Source organism: Macaca mulatta, chromosome 3 (assembly GCF_049350105.2).
Source record: "Macaca mulatta isolate MMU2019108-1 chromosome 3, T2T-MMU8v2.0, whole genome shotgun sequence".
NCBI lineage: Eukaryota > Metazoa > Chordata > Mammalia > Primates > Cercopithecidae > Macaca > Macaca mulatta.
Window position 1 is genome coordinate 191,487,393 of NC_133408.1, and position 21,624 is coordinate 191,509,016.

Consider the following 21,624-nt stretch of genomic DNA (forward strand, 5'->3'; position numbering starts at 1 on the left):
TCTTCGATATACCAGTTTCCTTTCCTTTGGATAAATGCCCAGTAGTGGGATTGCTGGATCATATGGTATGCTATTTGCAGATTTTGAGGAACCTCTATACTGTTTTCCATAGTGGCTATACTAGTTGATATTCTCACCCACAGAGTATGAGAGTTCCTTTTTCTCTGCATCCTCCCCAGCATTTGTTGGTTTTGTTTTATTTGTCTTTTTGGTAATAGCCACTCTAACTGGGATGAGATGATACCTCATTGTGCTTTTGATTTGCTGTTCCTTGATGATTCGTGATAATTGAACATTTTGTCATATATTTTTTGGCCGTTTGTCTTTTGAGAGATGGCTGTTCAGATCATTTGCCCATTTTTAAATCTGATTTTTTTTTTCCTGCTGAGATGTTTAGTTCCTGGTTTATTCTGGATATTAATCCCCTTTTGGATGAATAGTTTGCTTATATTTTCTCCCATTCCGTAGGTTGTCTTTTCACTCTGTTGATTGTTTCCTTTGCTGTGTAGAAGTTTTTTAATGTGACATAATCCCATGTGTTTGTTTTTGCTTTTGTTGCCTGGCGTTTTGAAGTAGTATTCATAAAATATTTTCCCAGATTAATGCCCTGAAGCATTTCCCCTGTTTTCTCTCAGTAGTTTTATAGTTTCAGGTCTTACATCAGGTCTTTGATCCATTTTCAGTTGATTTTCATATAGAGGAGGGAGGCTAGTTTCATTCGTCAGCATATGAATATCCAGTTTTCCCAGTACCATCTATTGAAGATACTGTCCTTTCCCCAGTGAGTATTCTTGGCATCTTTGTCAATAATCAGTTGGCTGTAGATACTGTGGATTAATTTCTGGGTTCTCTGTTCTGTTCCATTGCTCTGTGTGTCTGTTTTTATGCCAGTACCATGTTTCCATCACTACAGCTTTGTAGTATATTTTGAAGTCTGGGAGCATGATGCTTCCAGCTTTATTCCTTTTTTTTCCTCTTTGAGTTGTAAGCCACTTTTAGTATATTTGGAACTCTGTGGGTGTGGTGGTAAAGTGTGAGGGAGGGTGGGAGTTCTGGAATCTGGTTAAATCTCAGTCTGACAGCGGGTCTGGGTCTCACATAGGTTCACTCTTACAGTGGGAGGTGATCTTCACGAGTATTTCTCTAGTGTTAGAGTTCTTCTCCCCTGTCCCCTATTCCCGCCCTGTTTCCTTGAGGCCCTGACCTTTGCAAATTTTTTTGCCCTGTAGGTATGACAGGAAGGCTGGAGGGAACTGGAGTGGGAGGAATGCCCTTTGCATTCACCTAGTTAGGAGAAGGATCTGGCAAAGCTTTTTTCCCCTGGAGCAAATGACTTTGTGGCAGAGAAAACTCCGGGCTTATTACTCTTCCCCTCCCCTGCCAGAAGGGATCTTTCTGGGATCTTCCACCTTAGTGCCTGGTGGAGTTTCTGGAGGTAAAGCCCACAGAAGTGTGGGTCCCGCACCTCCTGAGACTGCTTCCCCGAGCTTCTCACTGTCTCACTAGTCCACATCCAGCCTCCAGCACCAGCTTATGGCTCCCGCAGTTTCTGCTCCAGGTAAGCGGATCTCGTCTGTGTCTTTCCAGGTTTCCAGCACAGTTTGCCCTGTTAGCTCCGCTTTCTGATGGTCCCAGAAGAGTCATTGATTTTGAGTTTTCCCAGCTTTTTGTCATCATCAGGAGTGAAGGCTTCTATACTCATTACATGTTGCGGCTGAAAGCGAAGTCACCACCTTCTTTTTAACTTGTATTTTGTGACTTGTTACCACTTCAGTGCTTTAGACACATAGGTTCAGTGCTGCAGTATTGTGTCTAGGTTTGATTATGCTAAATTTAATCTTTCTTATATATCACCTGATTAATAAGGATTTCAAACTATACTGCCTGGTAGCTTTTGCTTTCCTTAGAAAAGCTTATCACTTTTTGACTGGGTGCGGTGGCTCCCGCCCCATAATCCCAGCACTTTGGGAGGCCAAGGTGGGCGGATCACCTGAGGGCGGGAGTTTGAGACCAGCCTGACCTACATGGAGAAACTCATCTACAAAAATACAAAATTAGCCAGGTGTGGTGGGGCATGCCTGTAATCCCAGCTCCTTGGGAGGCTGAGGCAGGAGAATCGTTTGAACCTGGGAGGTGGAGGTTGCGGTGAGCTGAAATTGGTGCCATTGCACTCCAGTCTGGGCAACAAGAATGAAACAGTCTCAAAAAAAAAAAAAAAAAAGAGACAAGGTTATCACTTTTTAATGTTCTGTTCTTGCAAGTATAAAGGTATCTTACTACTTTTCAGTAAAACGTTTTTCTATGCATTATTTTGCACTTTAAGGCAACAAAAGCTGTAAAGGCTCTCTTTATTAGATTTTTCATTAGTGCGTCTAAGGATTTGTCAAATTGTTCCTTTTCTGTTGAAACCTGAATTGATTAGTTTTCATTCCTCTAGAAGCAGATCTTGAGATTGAAATCTGAATCCAAGTTGTGTATTTGCCAGGTAATCCCAGGACACACCAGTAGGGGAATGCAGTGTGCCATCTAGGAGAGACAGCCAGTAAAGGGCATGTTTTCAAGCCAGGTCCCGCTGTGGACAACTGAAGCTTCATTGTGCTGGGGAATTCTATAGCCAGTGTAGAATACGTATGTCTGAGTTGTTATTTTTCCACTGGGAGTTTGGAGGGAGGCTGTATTTAAGGAAGCTGGGGTCGTTTTTATCAGTATATTGTGAGGACTGCCCTCAGGTAGGTCGGTACACATTCCCTTGTAGTTTGGGCCTGCCCTGCATGTGGGTAGATGGGCTTCAGAAGCCAGAGAGATACAGGTACTGGCAGTTGGAATTCAGAACACTGTGTGGGATGGTAATGCTCCACGGGACCTGCAAACGACAGTAACTACGATGTTTATTTACTGGGCTTGGTTAACAGCATGAGCTGGGATCTGGTGATTTGCCAGATTGATTAAGTCTGTCAGCTTTCTAAACTGTTGAGGTGGTAGATACTCAGAAATTAATTTCCTATACAGTTCACTATGTATGGAGAAAAAGATTTTTCTGAAAAAGGCCGATAGCTAGGCATGGTGGCTCATGCCTATAATCCCAGTACTTTGGGTGGATGAGGTGAGGATCGCTTGAGCCCAGGAGTTGGAGGCTATAGTAAGCTATGAGCATAACCACTGCACCCCAGTCTGGGTGACAGTGAGACCCTGTCTCCAAAAAAAAGGCCCAAGATTTTGGTCAAATCACAAGTTTGATTTGCTGATTTTTTTTTTTTTTTTTTTTTTTTTTTGGCAATACCTAGCCTGCACACTTTGAAATGCAAAAACAACTCTTTAGAAAATAGCCCTGGCCTTGTGCTTCTGATAATGGTCTGAGTAACCTAGTTAAAGCCAGCTGATACTTTTCTGAAAAGCATCAAGGAATTTACAACATAGTAAAGAATTACTGGGCTAAGATTAGGGAGGTAGAAATCCAGAGACATGAGCCTCTGACCCAGGGCCGCTTTTGCCCACTATTTGCTGTTCTGGAAGAGCAGGTGAGAGGCTGGGGAGTGTAGTTAACTGACTCACAGGAGGACAGGAACAAAAACTGGAGTCTAGGACTTGCCGTGGGTAAGAAATCTGGTGAGCCACCTAGGGTTAATGTTGAAGCCTTGAGAGACTGCCGTCCAGAACACTCATGGGCTGGGAGTGCGCCCGCCTTTGCCTGGACTGAAGCTCCATGGGGTCACCTGGGGGTTTAGTAGATCTCAAATGGTGAAATGGATTAGGGTAATCTCAAATTGCTGGTGACCCCAGTCACCTAACAGAGGCAGATGAAAATCCTCTCCAGAGGAAGATAACATCTCATGTCTCAAGTGATTTCTGAAATGATTTTTCAACTAGAGTGTCCACCACACAACCAAGTCAGTGTAACCAGGCCCAGTGGGAGACAACCTTAACAAGAACCCGCACAGATAACAGAGGATAGAAACAGGCTTTGTAGACAGTGGAATTACCAGACAGATGCTAAAGCATATGTTTATTATGTTCATGGAGATAAAAGTTGAATAAAAACATTTCAACAAGGAATTGGAAACTTAATATGAAGGGGCAAAGCAGACCTGAAAAACAACGAAACACTAGATCTAAAAAATACAGTAGCCAAAATAGAGGATTCAGTGGATTCAGCAGATCAGATACTGCTGAAGAGAAAAGTGAGCCCCCGGAGAGATCAGAAGAAACCTTTCTGAATGACGTGTGAGCGGGGAAAGGCTGGGCAACACTGAAGAGGCTGTAAGAAATACACCCCATCCTTAGAAAGTCTGATGTATGTGATTGGAATTCTAGAAGGAGAAGAGGGAGTGGGGTAGAAGGAATATTTGTTTTTGTTTTTTTTTAGACGGAGTTTCACTCTTGTTGCCCAGGCTGGAGTGCAATGGTGCAATCTCAGCTCACCGCAGCCTCCGCCTCCTGGATTCAAGCTATTCTTCTGCTTCGGCCTCCTGAGTATCTGGGATTACAGGTGTGTGCCACCATGCCTGGCAAATTTTGTATTTTTAATAGAGACGGGGTTTCTCCATGTTGGTCAGGCTGGTCTGGAATCCCCGACCTCAGGTGATCCACCCGCCTCGGCCTCCCAAAGTACTGGGATTATAGGCGTGAGCCACCGCGCCCGGCCAGAAGGAATATTTGAATAAATAATGGCAGAGATTTTTGAAACCCCATGTAAGATGACAATCCACAGAATAAGAGATTCTAAATATAGCATAAGGTGATTTTTAAAGTTTTCCACTTCTAAGCAATAGTCTGATTCATTTTCCTCAGATTGAGCTTCCTTCCTCTCTTGCTCTCTAATTTTAGCAGTGGTTTTCAGAACTCTGCTGAGAGTGTTTTTCTAACAACTGATGAATTACATGGTTTTTTTTTAATCACATTTATAAAATAATTTATGTACTAGAGTTCCAAAAATTTTGATTGGACAAAAAGGATGCAACTTCTATTTTGATTGAAGACCACGAGATAAGAACATCTTTTTTTTTTTTTTTTTTCCTCCACATGAAAGTTTTTAGTTTATTAATCTGCTCGTGAAAAATCCATAATGGACACAGGTAGCCTTTTACTGCAGCACCTTTACTCTTTCGGCTGTGATCCAATCTCCAGCTCACTTTTTGCCAGCACCAACATTGGCCTTTGCAGTCCCCCTGACTTTCTTCATTCTGTTCTTGCATTCCTTTCGTTGCTTTCTTGAGGTCTTTTTCTTCTCATACAGGCCATGTCTTGCAAGTCTATGTTTGGGTTCATTTTTCTTTGCATAATCCAGGGAGTCATAAATCATGCCAAAGCCAGTTGTCTTGCCACCACCAAAATGAGTTCTGAATCCAAATACAAAGATGACATCCGGTGTGGTCTTGTACATTTTGGCTAGTTTTTCCCGAATTTCTGTCTTAGGCACTGTTGCCTTCCTGGGGTGAAGGACATCGATGACCATTTGTTTCCTCTGAAGTAGTCGGTTGGTCATGAACTTTGAAGTGCGGACAGTTACGGTGTCCATGATGGCGGCCTATCTTCAGACAGTCAGGGAGGAAAAGCAAGAACATCTTAAATAAAAGACAAGCTTTCCAGACCCAAAGGATTATTTTATAATGCAGGAATTTCAGCATAATGGGCAGTTAGGGGGCAGAGCCCCTCACTAGCACCCCCCAGTCATGGTTTATAGGTAGCTCTTACTCTGTCTGTCCCGGCCAGCTAGGAAGAATGCCTCTCACAGATGAATGGCTTCCTGACACAGGAGAGTATGTGTAGGATGCAAGTGAAGACCCTTGTATTAATACTACTATTAATATTTATGTATAATAGCTGGACACAGTGGCAGGTGCCCATAGTCAGTTTATTTCAATTTATATTACTTGTTTTCCTTACTGTTCTTTTCTACCCCATAGAATTAGGAGGTAACTGACCTCATGCTTGCTCCCTGAGGCTATGGTAGCTTTTACCTTCTTGTCTTCCACAGGTCTATAGTGAGCGAGAGCTGCTACTTTTTACTTGGGCATTTGTTCAAAGTGTTGAAGAATAATGGTCAGCCTCTACCATCCCTTGTTCACTGGCTCATCAGCTGCCCCAGGTTTTGCTCTTTTAGCTATTTGCCATGTTGTTTGTCCTTTTAGTTTATTTTCTGTGTGTTTGATTAAATTTGCTTCTTTCTCCCATCGGCATTACTTTGTGGTTTTCTTCTGCATTTGAGACACAGTGTTAGACATTTCATGTGTTCATGTTCTTTTTGACTGTTTTACAGAGAAGAGATTCATAAATATCAGGGATGTCTGAGGATCATTCCCAGGGAGCATATGATGTCTGGAATTTGCTCTGAACCTTTCCTAATTCAACAGTCTCCTTATCTGTAATTATAAACTACTATTGGTAGCTGTAGTTTATTTCTTCTAGTTTTCAGGGTAGATAAGGAATGAGAAAGAATAATGTGTATTTTTATGTTGTCATCACCTGGTAATTTCACAGGGGTATGTAGGTACTGTACTGTTGTAAATTAATATTTGTACTCACATGACTACAGCTGAGTTAAAATATGAATGTGCCTCTTGTATGGAAAAAGCTAACAAATATTTGCTGTTTGACAAGTTGTAATACAGGGTATCTTACAAGAAAATAGCTGGAAATTACCAAAAGGTAAATATTTAAATACATTTTAAATGCATTAAATATTGTGAAAATTATTTTATGCTGGTAGAAAATGAACGTTGTCCTGTGAAATAGAATTGTCTCATTAGTCTTGTGGTAAAAGATGGACATTAAAAGGTGATTATGAATTTCAGATTAGATAATGATTCATAGAGGAAAAACTATTCTTCAAATTGTGCTTTTAGAACATTTGTTCAGTACTCAAATTTTATTCTCGTATTTTTGACATATTGATGAAATTAAAATATTCTTTCAGTGTGCTTAAAACCATTTGGTTTTCTTTGGACATGTGGCTATGGAAATCCCCTTTGCTTGTGAAGTTAAAATGATATGGTATCCTATTTCTTTCATAGCCTTAAAGTATTTAATCTTTTCCATAGTTGTTCTTATATTTTCAAGTTAGGGAGTTTTTCCCTAAGAAATTTTTTATCTCGTTTCTTAAATCACTACATATTCCTTGTAGAAAATGTTTTAAATAAAAGAAAGAACAAAGAAAATTAGCCATAATGCCGCTAACCTAAGTCGATTAATTTTTTGGTGGTTGCCAAAAGCAGTATAGCATTTTGTAGATAGTGAAGAAAGATGAAAAATAAGTAGTAGATTATATAGCAGAACATTGAAGTGGTGAGACTTCTAGTGATTTTTAAATAGTTTTCTTTTTGCTTCTCTGTATTTTCTGAGCTTTTAGCACAATAGCAAAAGCTATTAAAACATTAATTGTGGGCCAGGTGCAGTGGCTCACACCTGTAATCCCAGCACTTTGGGAGGCCTAGGCGGGCAGATCACCTGAGGTCAGGAGTTCAAGACCAGCCTGTCCAACATGGCGAAACCCCGTCTCAAAAAAAACACAAAACATTAGCCGGGCCTGCTGGTGGGCCCCTGTAATCCCAGCTACTCAGGAGGCTGAGGCAGGAGAATCGCTTAAACCCGGGAGGCAGAGGTTGCAGTGAGCCAAGATCTTGCCGCCGCATTCCAGCCTGGGCGACAAGAGTGAAACTCTGACTCAAAAAAAAAAACAAAAAAACAAACAAACAAAAACATTAATTGCCAGCACCCTGAATGGAGCCTCGCCTGTAGATCTTCTATTGTATTCCTAGTTTATCAGCCTTTTCTTTAGGATTATTTAATGATTTTCATTAAATCATTCAGAAATAACTTAGATTTCTGAAAGATTAAGATTTCTGGAAAACGTTAGATTGTTTAAACTGGAAGATTAGTGGAATTAAGCCATCATCTGTAGAGTGACATTGCATAACAGGCATTGTCTTAGTGACTTTTATGTAATTTAACTGCTTTATGGAGCACGGTTTTATAGCTGGTGTGGACTACGTCCTCTAATAGAGGGCCACTACAAAAAGCATTTCAAAAGGAGCCTTCTTACCTCAAAGCCCGGTATTGTGCTGTTGAGAAATACCCCTCAGGCTAATCTGATGATGATGCCGGAATGTAAATTGGGTGAGCTGAGATTTTAGTCCTTTTGCGACCTAAATAGTTCACCAGAAAACATTTTAGATATTAACAACAGTTTTTAGATATTAACAACAGTAGATGCTAACAGTCACAATAAAAATTTGCTTTTTGTGCAGATTTAAGTATGTATGTGCTTAAATTGTTATTTGCATGTTTTTGTATACACATTTTTCTAGTTTCCTGGATTGCATAGTAGTATAAGGCTACTCTTCACTTACAAAGATGATGTCAGCTTCCAGCCCTGACCCCATACCACTCTATCTGTTTTCTTCCTCTTCTTATGGATATCAGCTTTTTAAAAATGGTTTATGGGGGATGCTAGAAACCAACCCAAAATTATGCTTTGTCTTTCCTTTTTTTATCCTTTGTTTTATAATATAGGCAGGTGTGTGTACTTACATGTAGCATCCTATATATATACACTCTTCTCATCTTTTTTCACCTGACAACATAATTTACAGATTAATCTATAATTAGCAATTAATAAAGACACTTTCCTTTTTATAGCTGTGTATTGCTCTGTTGTGTGGATAGTTGTTAGTTTGTTCAACCAGCCCCTTATTAATGGACAATTGGGTTGATTTTAGCCTTTTGCTATTATAAATAGTTCTGTAGTGAGTAGGCCTATGCATATATTGTTTCCTATTTTTACCATCTGCGGTATAGATTACTAGAAGTAATATTGCTAAGTCAGAGAGTAGATAGTGTATTTTTGCTGGATATTGCTAAATGAACCTGCATAGAAAGTACACTATGTGTTAGAAATGCTTGTTCCTCGGTGATGTAAAGAAATAGCACTTGAACATAAATTTAATTTCCTCAGCAAGGCCATTTTTACTTTCTGCAGAAAGGGTACACTCACCAGCAGTTTTGCCACGAGAGTACACTGAACAAAGGAGACAAGGTCTTTTAAAACCTGACGCATCCACCCTACTGCTGTGTCTGGTTTCCATTGGCTGGGATGGAACCTCACATTCTGTATTTGTCCCGATTGGCTAGCAACTTAGAACTTTTTAAAAGAGGCAAAGGCAGAGGAGAACAAAGGAAAGAGGAAGTAACTTGTGGAATGCTGAGAAAGGTAAAAACACCTTCAAATAAGGAATAGGAACAGGCCATGACCTAATGCTTGGACCAGTATAAGCATGCCAGGGCAAATATTTAGGCTAAATTGTGGGAGCTAAGAACATAAAGTACATTGATTTCTTTATCACGGCTAGCAGATATTTAAGAATGTTAGCACAGGTCTTTGAATAAATTTTGTTTCTAAGAGAAGTTACTATTTATTCCTAATTAGATGGGGAGGAAAGTTTTTGAAGAGGAACCTCTACTTTGCTTTTTACAAATGTATGAAAGTTTCTCTACAGCCTCACTGTCAGAATATGTTGTCAAGCTTTTGGATTTTTTCAGTTAAACGGGTGGGAAATGATATTTCAATGTAATTTAAATTTGCATTTCCCTTAGCATAAGCAGGTTTGAGCATTTTTTTCATATAGCTAAGAACTACTTGTGTTTCTGTTCTGTGAATGGTTTATAAGGTGGTTGTTCCTTTATTTTTAGAATCTCTTTGAGATTGTGACTCACAGACCCTAAGGTGACCCCCAGTAATTCCCTTCCCTGCAGTGGGGACGGGTCCTGTGACTTGCTTGTAACCAACAGAGTATAGCAAAGGTGATAGAATGTCAATCTCTTGATTAGGCTAGGTCATATGGCAAAAATAGGAGGCCACTTCCTGTGACTACATCAACGTTATAGAAGACTGTGTCTTAAGCAGACCAGAGTAGGGAGACTCCTCAGGGTTGGTTTGATGAAGTCAAGAGCCATATTGGTGAAGCCCATGTGGCAAGGAACTGCAGGGAACCTCTAGGATCTGAGGGTGGCCTCCAGCCGACAGCTATTAAAAAGCCAGGGCCCGTCAGTCCTGAGCCACAAGGAATTGAATTCTTACAATTTGAGTGAGTTCAGAGCAAATTCTTCCCCAGTTAAGCCTCTAGGAGAGAACACAGCTTGGCTGACACCTTGTTTGTAGCCTTGGGGACCCTCAGTAGAGGGTCCAGCTGAGCTGTACTCACTCTTGACCCACAGAAATAGCAAGATAATAAGTGTGTGTTGTTTTAAGCCATTAAGTTTGTAGTAATTACATAGCAATAGAAAACCAATATTGAGATATTACTCTTTTGTCTGTGATACCAATGATAAGTATTTTTTCTAGTTTGTCACTTGTCTTTTTGCTATTCTTTTTATGTCTTTTAGTATCCAGAGTTTTTTGTCTTTATGTAATCCAGTTTCTTTTCCTGTATTCTGATCCTTTTTAGTCCTAGCTAGAAAAATTTTGGCCAATCCCAGATAATAGAGGAATTTACTCATATTCTCTTCTAGTACTTGTATGGAGTCATGTTTTATAATTAAATATCCAATTTTCTTGATAAATGATGGGAGGAGTAGACTCTATTGTTTTTCCATATGGCTAGACAGTTGGTTTGACATCATTTAGTTGAAAGTCATTCATTTCCTCTCAGGTTTGTGATGTTGTCTTTATTTATACTAAGCTTATACTAAATTTGTTTATAGCAAACTTATACTAGATTTCTAAATTTCTAAATGTAATTGGGTCTTTTTTCTCTTCTTTTGCCATTGGTTTGTCTGTCTGTGCGTGGGCCCTGCTGTGCTGTTTGAATAGAGAAGCCCTGGAGTTCGCTTGCTCTGCAGTGGGGCTCACATCCCGCTAGTTCTTTTTCCAAAGTTTACCTGTCTATTCCCTGCTTATTTATTCTTTTCCAAATGAACTTTATAATTAACTTGTCTAGCTCCAGAAAAAAAAAAAACTGATAATATATTTAACATGATTGTGTAGCACTTACAAGTTAACTTAGGGAGAACTGACGTATTTATTAGGATTTTGTGTCTTTTTGTCCAAGAATATGGCATGTACGTCTTTCCATTAGTTCAAGTCTTCCTTTGGGACCTTTTGGAGTTTCGCATTGTTTTCCTCATAAATGTTTTAGACATTTATTGTTAAATTTGTGCTTAATATTTTAAGATGTTTGTCTTGATATTCATAAATGAGATTTTTTGTGGGGGAGGTTCAGTCTTTGTCAGGTTTTTGAAATAAATGTTATGTTCATTTCATAAAACAAATTGGAAAGCTTTCCTTTAAAAAAATATTTGGCTTAAGTAGCAGTAGGATTTCCTCTGACACTCTTCTGTGTGCCTGGTGGTTTGTTTTGTTGTTTTTTGTTTTTTTTCTTTGGAGTTTTTGTTTTGGGGAACTCTTTTACGACTTTCTTTGGGACTGGGGTCAATTTTAATAAGTCGTATTTTCTTTAAAAGTTACTCTCTTCTAGCTAGGTGCAGTGGTGCACACCTGTAATCCCAGCTGTTCAGGAGTCTGAGAGAAGGGTAACTTGAGCCTGGAGTGTGGAGTTTGAGTCTAGCCCGGGCAACAGAGGGAGACCCTGTCTCTTAAAAGAAAAGAAAAGAAAAATTTACATTTTCAAGTTGATTTTGTTAGAACTATACAAAATCACCTCTTTTTAAAATTTCCTCTCACAGTGTTTTCAAATTTATTGTTAAGAAATCATGGACTAAGAGGAAGACTTGGTACTTTTGCTGGCGTGTTGAGTAGTTTGTTTCATAATGAAACCGTCTAATGAAACTGTTTAAACTGGTTAGCCGCGTTTCTTGCCTCTCCTTCTTGCCTCTCCTTCTTCACAATAAACACTCATTTCCTAGGATGTGGTCTGCTTACATATTATACTCTTCTCTAAGATTTCACATTGCACAGAATGTAAACAATGTCCTTTAACCTTTTCTGGAACAGAAATACACTTCAAAAAATACACTTCAAAAATTATACGAACAAGTATGTATTAATTGTTAATACTAAGCACTATGCTAAACATATGGGTCTGAAAAGATGGAAGTGACCCCTGTCCTCAGGGGGCTCGTTTGTGGTAAGTATAGCAGTGCTTACCCTACAGGCAAATTGTCTGTTGGGATATCTTGGGTTCACATATCTGTAAAGGATGATTCTGCTGTCATTAATTGTCCCCCTCCAAAATCACAATGTTGAGCATCTCATTTTCCAGCCATGACATTTCATCTTTCTGGTTCCCTCTGTCTGGTAACAACTCCAGCAATTATTTAGCCACACCAGGACCTCTAATCCATTGGCCTATTCACATTTTTCATCTTGCCTCATACTTCCACATCCTCATATCTCTGTTTCCCTGGCTTAAATCTGTGATTTGTCATAATCATCCCACTGTATATACTTGCCCCATTCCTGTCTGTTGTACCTCCCTGGCAAAAACCCACCTCTCAGCTTATAAGGCACCTATCCCTGAGCAGCTACCAGACCATGACTGAAGAAAAACGTAAGACCATAGTGACTTGTCTCACTTTAATAAATTCAGGTTCACGACTGGTTAGCCTTTTATTCATTTAACTTTGAAGAACGTATTAGTTGATGTCTAACTGCTGAAGTTTTGGCCCTGTTAACTATTCAAGTTTATGATTGAAAGAATTTGTCACTAGTTGTTTTGCCTTAAGTAACCTGAGATACTTGCTTTGACTGTCCTTTCAAAGGCTTTCAGACTTGGATATTAAAGGCATGGTAATTGCCTTTAGAAGGGATAGCAAACAGTATGAAACAAAAGGATTTTGTTATGTAGATACTAGATTCATTATTCATTCATTATTAGTTTAGATTTTGATTTTAGCTTTTGATTTTTGTTTGGATGTTTTTAGTTTCTTAAGCAGGTGAGAAATTTATTGAATAATAGACATTTGATTTCTTTGCATTTCCTTCATATTTGGGTGTTGGCTTTTTTTTTTTATTTTTGGAGACAGTCTTGTTCTGTTGCCCAGGTTGGAGTGCAATGGCATGATCTTGACTCACTGCAACCTCTGCCTCCCGGGTTCAAGCGATGCTGAAGATCCTCAGCATCCAGAGTAGCTGGGATTAAGGCGTGTGCCACCACACCCAGCTAGTTTTTGTTTTTGTTTTTGTTTTTGTTTTTGTTTTTGAGACAGAGTCTCCCTCAGTTGCCCAGCTGGAGTGCGGTGGTGCAACCTCGGCTCACTGCAACCTCTGACTCCCTGGTTCAAGCAATTCTCCTGCCTCAGCCTCCTGACTAGCTGGGATTAGAGGCACGTGCCACCACGCCCAGCTAATTTTTGTATTTTTAGTAGAGACAGGGTTTCATCATGTTGGCCAGGATGATTTCAGTCTCCTGACCTTGTGATCTGCCCGCCTCAGTCTCCCAAAGTGCTGGGATTACAGATGTGAGCCACCACACCTGGCCCAGTTTTTGTATTTTTTTAAGTAGAAACCGAGTTTCACCATGTTGGCCAGGCTGGTCTTGAACTCCAGATCTCAGGCAATCCACCCACCTTGGCCTCCCAAAGTTCTGGGGTTACAGGTGACAGCCACCGCACCCAGCCCTAACTTCTTGACCTATCTGAAAAGAGATAGTGCCTTTGTTGCTTCTGAACACCATTATGCTTAATTGTATAAAAGAAATTATGGGATTTTATAAATGTATATGTTTTTAAATTTAGTATTATGATTTACTTTGTAAAAAATACTCTCTAAAGAATTATAATATGGTTTGGGAAAAAGAGTAACATCTGCCTGATAGAGTTGTTGAGAGTTAATATATTTTACAGCTCAGGAAACCAAGGAATCATGATGTTGAGCTGTTGCAGATAGGATGAGCCAGGGTGGTTATTCCATGAAGAATCTGGACAGAGCTGCCCAAATCCTGTTGGTGAGGTCTTTGAGCAGAAAGCTTTTTCATTTTGCCCTTAGGTGCTGACAGGTAGCCAAGAGGGAACCTAAGGAAAGTAGTTTCCCGGGTTTTTTTTTTGTTTGTTGTTGTCAGTGAATTCTGTAAGATTAGTCTGCCTGTTTTTATCACAAAGACCATTATTTAAGTTTTGAAATTGGACAATAAATTCCTGAGTTGTTTCTTGTACCTTTTCCAAAAATAAACATGACTGTTGTTCTGAGCTAGTTTTTATACAATTGTTGAATAAGATGGCCATGACCTCTATGCATAGTATTAAGGTATGGCTTAGCCCAAACAAGATAGTAACAGATTTGTTTAGAAATTTGCAAGCATGACCATATTACAGTAATTTTTTCATTTATTAACAAATATTTTTTCATTAACAAATATTTATTAAATTGTTGCTATATTCTATGCATTGTTATAACCTCCAGGGATAGACAAAAGCTCTTGCCCTATTGGAGCTTACTTTCTGATATGGGAGAGATAAACAATAAATTAAAAACTCAGTGAGTAAGTAATTATGTATATGTAAGAAGGTGATAAATTCCATGGAATAAGGAAGACCAGTTTAATGTTTAGTGACTGGGTTGAAGTTTTAAATAGGGTAATCTTGGTAGGGCCTTATTGAGAAGATGATACTTGAGCAAAGATTCAATGGCAGTGAAAGAAGCCGTCATGAAATTACCTGGGAGGAAGAGTGTTCTAGACTGAGTGAAGAGCCAGTGCGTAGTCCGTAATGGAGTATAATTGAAATGTTTGACCCACAAGGAGACCTGTGTCTAGGACAAAATGAATGCAAAGAGAAGGTAGTGGGAGAAGTGCTCAGAGAGATAATGCCAGATTATGTAGGGATTTGTAGGTCTTTGTAGGGAACAGATGGGTGGTCATGTCTACCATTGATATTATATGTTAAGTCTAGATAGAATGACAAAAAAATTAATATTTGTTCAGTTTCTACTGTATTCATCCTATAGATACTTTTCAGCATTTTCTGTGGGCTATTCATTGTGCTAAGTTAAAGGAAAACATTAAACAAGAAAACAAACAGCAAAAGCAAGTCACAGCCCTTGTGGAGATTGTCTTGGTTCAGTGCAAAGGGTGGTGGTTAGTGTGCCAGTCATTGTATCTGGCACTTTACATATTTTACCTTGTGTAATTCTGAGTATTTCATTTCATTCTGATTATCCAGTAAGATGGACAATGTCGTTAACTTGGAATACAGTTGATGAAAATGAGGCTAAGAAAATCTGCTAATTTTTCCAAAGTTGCATAACTGATATATGGCAGAATGGGATTAGAATTCAGTCGTGTCTTTTCATTATACCATTGATTCCCAAATCTGGCTGTGCATCAGAGTTAACTTGGAGGCTTGCTGAAGCTAAAGATTCCTTAACCTAACCTCTGGGAATTCCCATTTAGCATAGCTGGGGTGGAGCCCTGGGAATCTGTAGTTTTGATAAATACTCCAAGGATTTCTGTATTTTGAAACTACCGCCCTCCATTATTATATTTATGGTAGTGTGATACAAGTGATTATGGGAACCTTTGTCTTCTATTTTTAAAGAAAATGGTTTTGTTGTTTCATTGTTTAGTATCATGTTTGTTACAAGATTTTTAGAGATGCTCTTTGTCAGGCAAGGATTTCCCTATTTTTCCTAGTTTGTTAAGAATTGAGTGTTGAATTGTAATAAATTCTTTATCTCCATTGATCAAACCATGTGGTTTTTTTCTTTTAATTTATGGAGGGGGTGTGGTAGATTACGGTTTTTCAAATATTGGACCAGCTTTGAGTACCTGAAGTAAATACAACGTATTCATGGTATATTCAGTTTTTAAAAACATGGTTGGTTTCAGGGCTATTTTTTTTTTTTTTTAAGATTTCTGTAATCTCTCTGAGATTGTCTTTAATATTCTTTCCTTAAACTGCCCTTATATCAGGGTGGTAACAGCCTCAGAAAGGGACATGGAGAATCTTTCCTCATTTTCTGTCCTCTGAAGGCCATTCCGTCTACCTAAAATCATCTGTTCCTTAGATACTTGGTAGAACTCACTTTTTAAATCACCTAGAAATGTTTTTACAATAGTTTAACATTCACAGGGACTATAGGGCATCCAGGTTCCTGATTTTCCAGAGCTGGTGTTTGAAAGGAGCTGGGCACATTCCTCAGCCCCGGGCTCAAAACTCCCTGAGCCTAGCACAAACACATCCCATCCTCCCATCCCACCACCATATATCTCTCAAACTCCCTGAGCTCAGTACAAACACCACCTGGAAAGTCTCCGATAAGGAGACAGCCGTACAAGGTTACTGAAAGCGCAGGAATTTCTTTGTTCCCCTACAACTTTCGGGCTATAAAAAGCAAACGCTCGCATTGTTCGGGGCCCTCTTGTATACTGTGTAAAGGAGGGACCAAGTTCGAACTTGTAGTAAAGATCCTTGCCGCTTGGCTTTGACTCTGGACTCTGGTGGTCTTCTTTGGGGAACAAACAGTCTGGGCATAACATCTGGGGGCCCGTCCGGGATTCCCCAAGCCCACCAGACCCCTGGTCAACGGATCTGCTAGGATCGATCTACTGATAGGTGAGCTGGCTCGTCTCCGTTTGTCTGTCTGTGTCTGTGTGTCTGTTCTGAATCTGAATCTCTGACTCGCGAGGTCTGAAACTGAGGCTGGCACAGTCCTGGCGGACGCGCTATAGGACAGCCAGTGGAGACCGGTGGGAGACGTCCCCTGGCTCTCTTCTGATTTAAATTGCGATCTGAGTTGCCGGAGCGGGTTCGCGATCCGGGCAACAGTCTGAATTGCCCCGGTCCCCGGGTGCGCGCCTGCCGTCTGAATTGCCCCGGTCCCCGGGTGCGCGCCTGCCGTCTGAATTGCCCCGGTCCCCGGGTGCGCGCCTGCCGTCTGAATTGCCCCGGTCCCCGGGTGCGCGCCTGCCGTCTGAATTGCCCCGGTCCCCGGGTGCGCGCCTGCCGTCTGAATTGCCCCGGTCCCCGGGTGCGCGCCTGCCGTCTGAATTGCCCCGGTCCCCGGGTGCGCGCCTGCCGTCTGAATTGCCCCGGTCCCCGGGTGCGCGCCTGCCGTCTGAATTGCCCCGGTCCCCGGGTGCGCGCCTGCTGTCTGAATTGCCCCGGTCCCCGGGCTCCCGGCTTCCGGCGCGCGCTCGCGGCCCCGGTCCCCGGGCTCCCGGCTTCCGGCGCGCGCTCGCGGCCCCGGTCCCCGGGCTCCCGGCTTCCGGCGCGCGCTCGCGGCCCCGGTCCCCGGGCTCCCGGCTTCCGGTGCCACACTTCCGGCCCCGGTCCCCGGGCTCCCCAGCTTCCGGTGCCACACTTCCGGCCCCGGTCCCCGGGCTCCCCAGCTTCCGGTGCCACACTTCCGGCCCCGGTCCCCGGGCTCCCCAGCTTCCGGTGCCACACTTCCGGCCCCGGTCCCCGGGCTCCCGGCTTCCGGTGCCACACTTCCGGCCCCGGTCCCCCGGCTCCCGGCTCCCGGCGCCGCACTCCCGGCTAGCTATCAGTAATAAGTCAGATCAGATTTCCTCTATTGGGATTCTAACCCACATTCCTTTACAGGAAAGGACTACAAATCATTACAGGATGGGCAATACCCAGAGTACTCCTCTATCTCTCCTTACAAATAATTTCAAAGAAGTTAGAGCAAGGGGCCATGATCTTGGTATGGAAATCAGGAAAGGAAAGCTAATTACTCTGTGTCGCTCCGAGTGGCCTGCCTTTGATGTGGGGTGGCCACCCGAAGGGACCTTCCGACTTGCTGTCATCACTAGGGTAAAATCCAAGATTTTCCTACCTGGACATGCGGGCCACTTAGACCAAATCCCATACATCCTCATATGGCAGGACCTTGTTGAAAACCCGCCTCCTTGGCTGTCCCCTTTCCAATTAGCCTCTGAACCCTCTAAGGCACTGGTTGCTCGACCACTAAAAACCAAGCAACCAACTGCCCCCTCCCATCCTGTTCTACCTGATAGCGGGGACCCACTGTTCACAGAACCCCCTCCGTACCCCTCCGGGCCCCAGGTTCCGGCCCCTCGGGCTGAGTCGCGGGAGAGAGCAGGCGGAGAGGAGGCGGCCGCCACTCACGGGCCTGCTGAAAGAGAAAGTAACTTTGAGGGGCCGGCGGGGCGGACGCGAGGGCGCACTTTGCGGACTAGCCCCCCCCAGCCGCCTGACTCCACGGTGGCTTTACCCCTCCGGGAAATAGGACCCCCAGATGACACAGGAATCCCCAGGCTCCAGTACTGGCCATTCTCCACCAGTGATCTGTATAACTGGAAGACTCAGAGTGCTCAGTTTTCAGACAACCCCAAAGATTTACTGTCTTTACTGGATAGTGTCATGTTCACCCACCAGCCCACTTGGGACGATTGTCAGCAGCTCCTCCGAATCTTGTTTACCACGGAAGAGCGAGAGAGAATACAGGTAGAAGCTAGAAAGCTGGTCCCGGGGGACGACGGTCAACCGACTGCCAACCCCGACCTCATAAACGCGACCTTTCCTCTGACCAGGCCGGCATGGGACTACAATACGGCAGAAGGTAGGGGACGGCTACGCCTTTATCGCCAGACTCTAATGGCAGGTCTCCGGGCAGCTGCTCGCAAGCCCACTAATTTGGCTAAAGTATATTCTATTCTGCAAGAAAAGACAGAGAGCCCAGCCACCTACTTAGAAAGATTAATGGAAGCTTTTAGACAGTACACCCCCATAGATCCAGAGGCTCCAGGAAGTCAGGCAGCTATTGTAATGTCATTCGTAAATCAGGCAGCCCCAGATATTAAAAGAAAACTCCAGAAATTAGAAGACTTGGAAGGAAAGCGGATTCAGGACCTCCTTCAGATAGCCCAGCGGGTTTACAATAACAGAGATACTCCAGAAGAAAGGCAATTTAAGGCCACTGAAAAAATGACCAAGGTCCTGGCAGCAGTAGTACAGAAAGAGCATCTACAGCCAGAGTACACCCAACCCAGGCGGCCCCCCAGGCATGATAATCTGAAAAAAGACCAATGTGCCTACTGCAAGGAGGCTGGCCACTGGGTAAGAGACTGCCCCAAAAAGAAACAACGAGGACAGGGACCCCCTAGGTCTACACCCGTACTAGTCACTCAAGATGAAGACTAGGGAAGACGGGGTTCGGATCCCCTCCCCGAACCTAGGGTAACTTTGCAAGTGGAGGGGTCCCCAGTCCAGTTCTTGGTCGATACGGGAGCACAGCACTCAGTCTTAGTTAAAACTAATGGAAAATTATCCTCCAAGTCCTCGTGGGTACAAGGGGCCACAGGAGTTAAGAAATACCCATGGACAACACAAAGAACAGTAAACCTCGGAGCCAAGAATGTAACCCATTCTTTCCTGGTTATCCCTGAGAGCCCCTGTCCCCTATTAGGGAGAGACCTGCTAACTAAAATGGGAGCACAGATCCATTTCCTCCCTGAGGGGCCCATCGTGACCAACTCCCACAATCAACCCGTGTCCGTCCTAACTATAACACTAGAAGATGAGTACCGGCTCCACCAGGAGCAACCGGCCCCTGACCAGGACATAGCAACCTGGCTCCAGCAATATCCAGAAGCTTGGGCGGAAACGGGGGGCTTAGGACTAGCAAAACACCGTCCTGCTTTATTTGTTGAACTTAAACCTGGGGCAGACCCCGTGCGGGTACGCCAATACCCGATGCCCCTAAAGGCCAAGAAAGGAATTGCCCCGCATATCCGCCGGCTCCTTGACCAAGGAATCCTCTGCTCATGTCACTCACCCTGGAATACTCCATTGTTGCCGGTACGAAAACCTAATAGTGGAGAATACAGACCTGTACAAGACTTAAGAAAAATCAATAAGAGAGTTGTGGACATACACCCAACTGTGCCTAACCCATATACCCTCCTAAGCACCCTAAACCCTAAACATCAATGGTACACTGTTTTAGATTTAAAAGATGCTTTCTTCAGTTTGCCTTTAGCCCCTCAGAGCCAAAAGCTCTTCGCCTTCGAGTGGAATGACCCTGATAGAGGCATAAGTGGCCAACTGACATGGACCAGACTGCCGCAAGGATTCAAAAACTCTCCTACCCTGTTCGATGAGGCCCTCCATGAAGACCTGGGTGAGTACCGACGCAAACACCCTGAAATAACCTTACTACAGTATGTTGATGACCTCCTGATTGCTGCTGAGACCCAAGAAGCTTGCATCCAAGGGACCAAAGGTCTCTTACAAGCTCTGGGAAATCTAGGATACCGAGCCTCAGCAAAGAAAGCTCAAATCTGTAAATCAGAGGTAACATACCTAGGATACCTGCTTAAAGAAGGGCAGCGCTGGTTAACAGACGCCCGAAAACAAACTGTTCTGCAGATCCCCAGGCCGCAATCCACCCGACAAGTGAGGGAATTCCTGGGGTCAGCGGGGTTTTGCAGACTATGGATACTTGGGTTCGCAGAACTGGCTAAACCCCTATATCAGGCAACACGGGGGCAGCAGCCATTTAAGTGGACAGACGAAGCCGAGTCGGCTTTCCAACAGATTAAAACTGCCCTACTCTCCGCGCCTGCACTGGGACTACCTGATGTTACCAAGCCCTTCCACTTATACATAGATGAAAATAAAGGTATCGCTAAGGCAGTAATAACTCAAAACTTAGGCCCCTGGCGGAGGCCAGTTGCCTACCTGTCAAAGAAGTTAGACCCAGTGGCTGCCGGGTGGCCCCCTTGTCTCCGAATGATTGCAGCCACGGCTCTGATGGTGCAGGATGCTGATAAGCTTGTCATGGGGCAAGAATTGCGGGTCGTTACCCCACATGCCATCGAAGGTGTACTCAAACAGCCACCCAATCGATGGATGAGTAACGCCCGACTCACCCACTACCAAGGATTACTACTAAATCCTCTCAGGATAACTTTCCTGCCCCCAACGACCTTAAACCCTGCCTCATTGCTGCCCAACCCGGACCTGGACGCCCCACTCCATGACTGCACCGAGATACTAGCTCAGGTGCATGGAGTTCGAGAAGACCTGCAGGATCGCCCACTTCCTGACGCCGACCTCGTCTGGTTCACTGATGGGAGCAGCTTCATGCATCAGGGCCAGAGGTACGCTGGAGCGGCAGTGACTTCAGAGACTAAGGTAATCTGGGCGGAACCCCTGCCCCCGGGGACATCGGCCCAGAAGGCCGAATTAATAGCGCTCACCCAAGCTCTTACCTTAGGGGCGGGGAAAAAGCTGACGGTATATACAGACAGCCGATATGCTTTTGCAACAGCGCATATACATGGGGCCATTTACAGGGAGCGGGGGTTACTAACGGCTGAAGGAAAAGAAATAAAAAACAAGCAAGAAATCCTAGCCCTGCTAACAGCCCTATGGAGGCCAGAAAAGTTAGCCATTGTGCATTGCCCAGGGCATCAGAAACTAACTACTCCAACTGCTCAAGGCAACTTTCTAGCGGACCAAACTGCAAGAAAGGTGGCGAAGGCTCCCAGCCAACTCCTTGCACTCCAGCTCCCTGACCCGGGCCCCCGGGACTTGCCATATTTCCCTGATTATTCAGAACAAGATCTCCAGTGGATTGACAAGCTTCCCCTGAAACAGATCCAGAATGGGTGGTGGACTGATACTAATGACCAAACCATCCTACCAGAAAAATTAGGACAACAAGTGTTAGAACACATCCACCGAACCACCCACCTGGGTGCTCGGCGG

General features: G+C 43.3%; 1 protein-coding gene and 1 pseudogene across 7 annotated transcripts in view; one reads left to right on the forward strand and one right to left on the reverse strand.

Annotated features, from left to right (window-relative positions):
• Positions 1–21,624, forward strand: part of GALNT11 (polypeptide N-acetylgalactosaminyltransferase 11) — an 89,066-nt gene that overhangs the window by 32,232 nt on the left and 35,210 nt on the right. Inside the window, exon 2 of one of the 7 annotated variants that reach the window (XM_077997782.1) lies at positions 5,975–6,085. The exons of the other annotated variants lie outside the window; for them this stretch is intronic. The gene's annotated coding sequence lies outside the window, so the exon portion shown is untranslated. The remainder of the gene's footprint in view (positions 1–5,974; positions 6,086–21,624) is intronic. 7 annotated transcript variants of the gene reach the window in all.
• LOC715668 (small ribosomal subunit protein eS24 pseudogene) lies at positions 5,074–5,552 on the reverse strand (annotated as a pseudogene).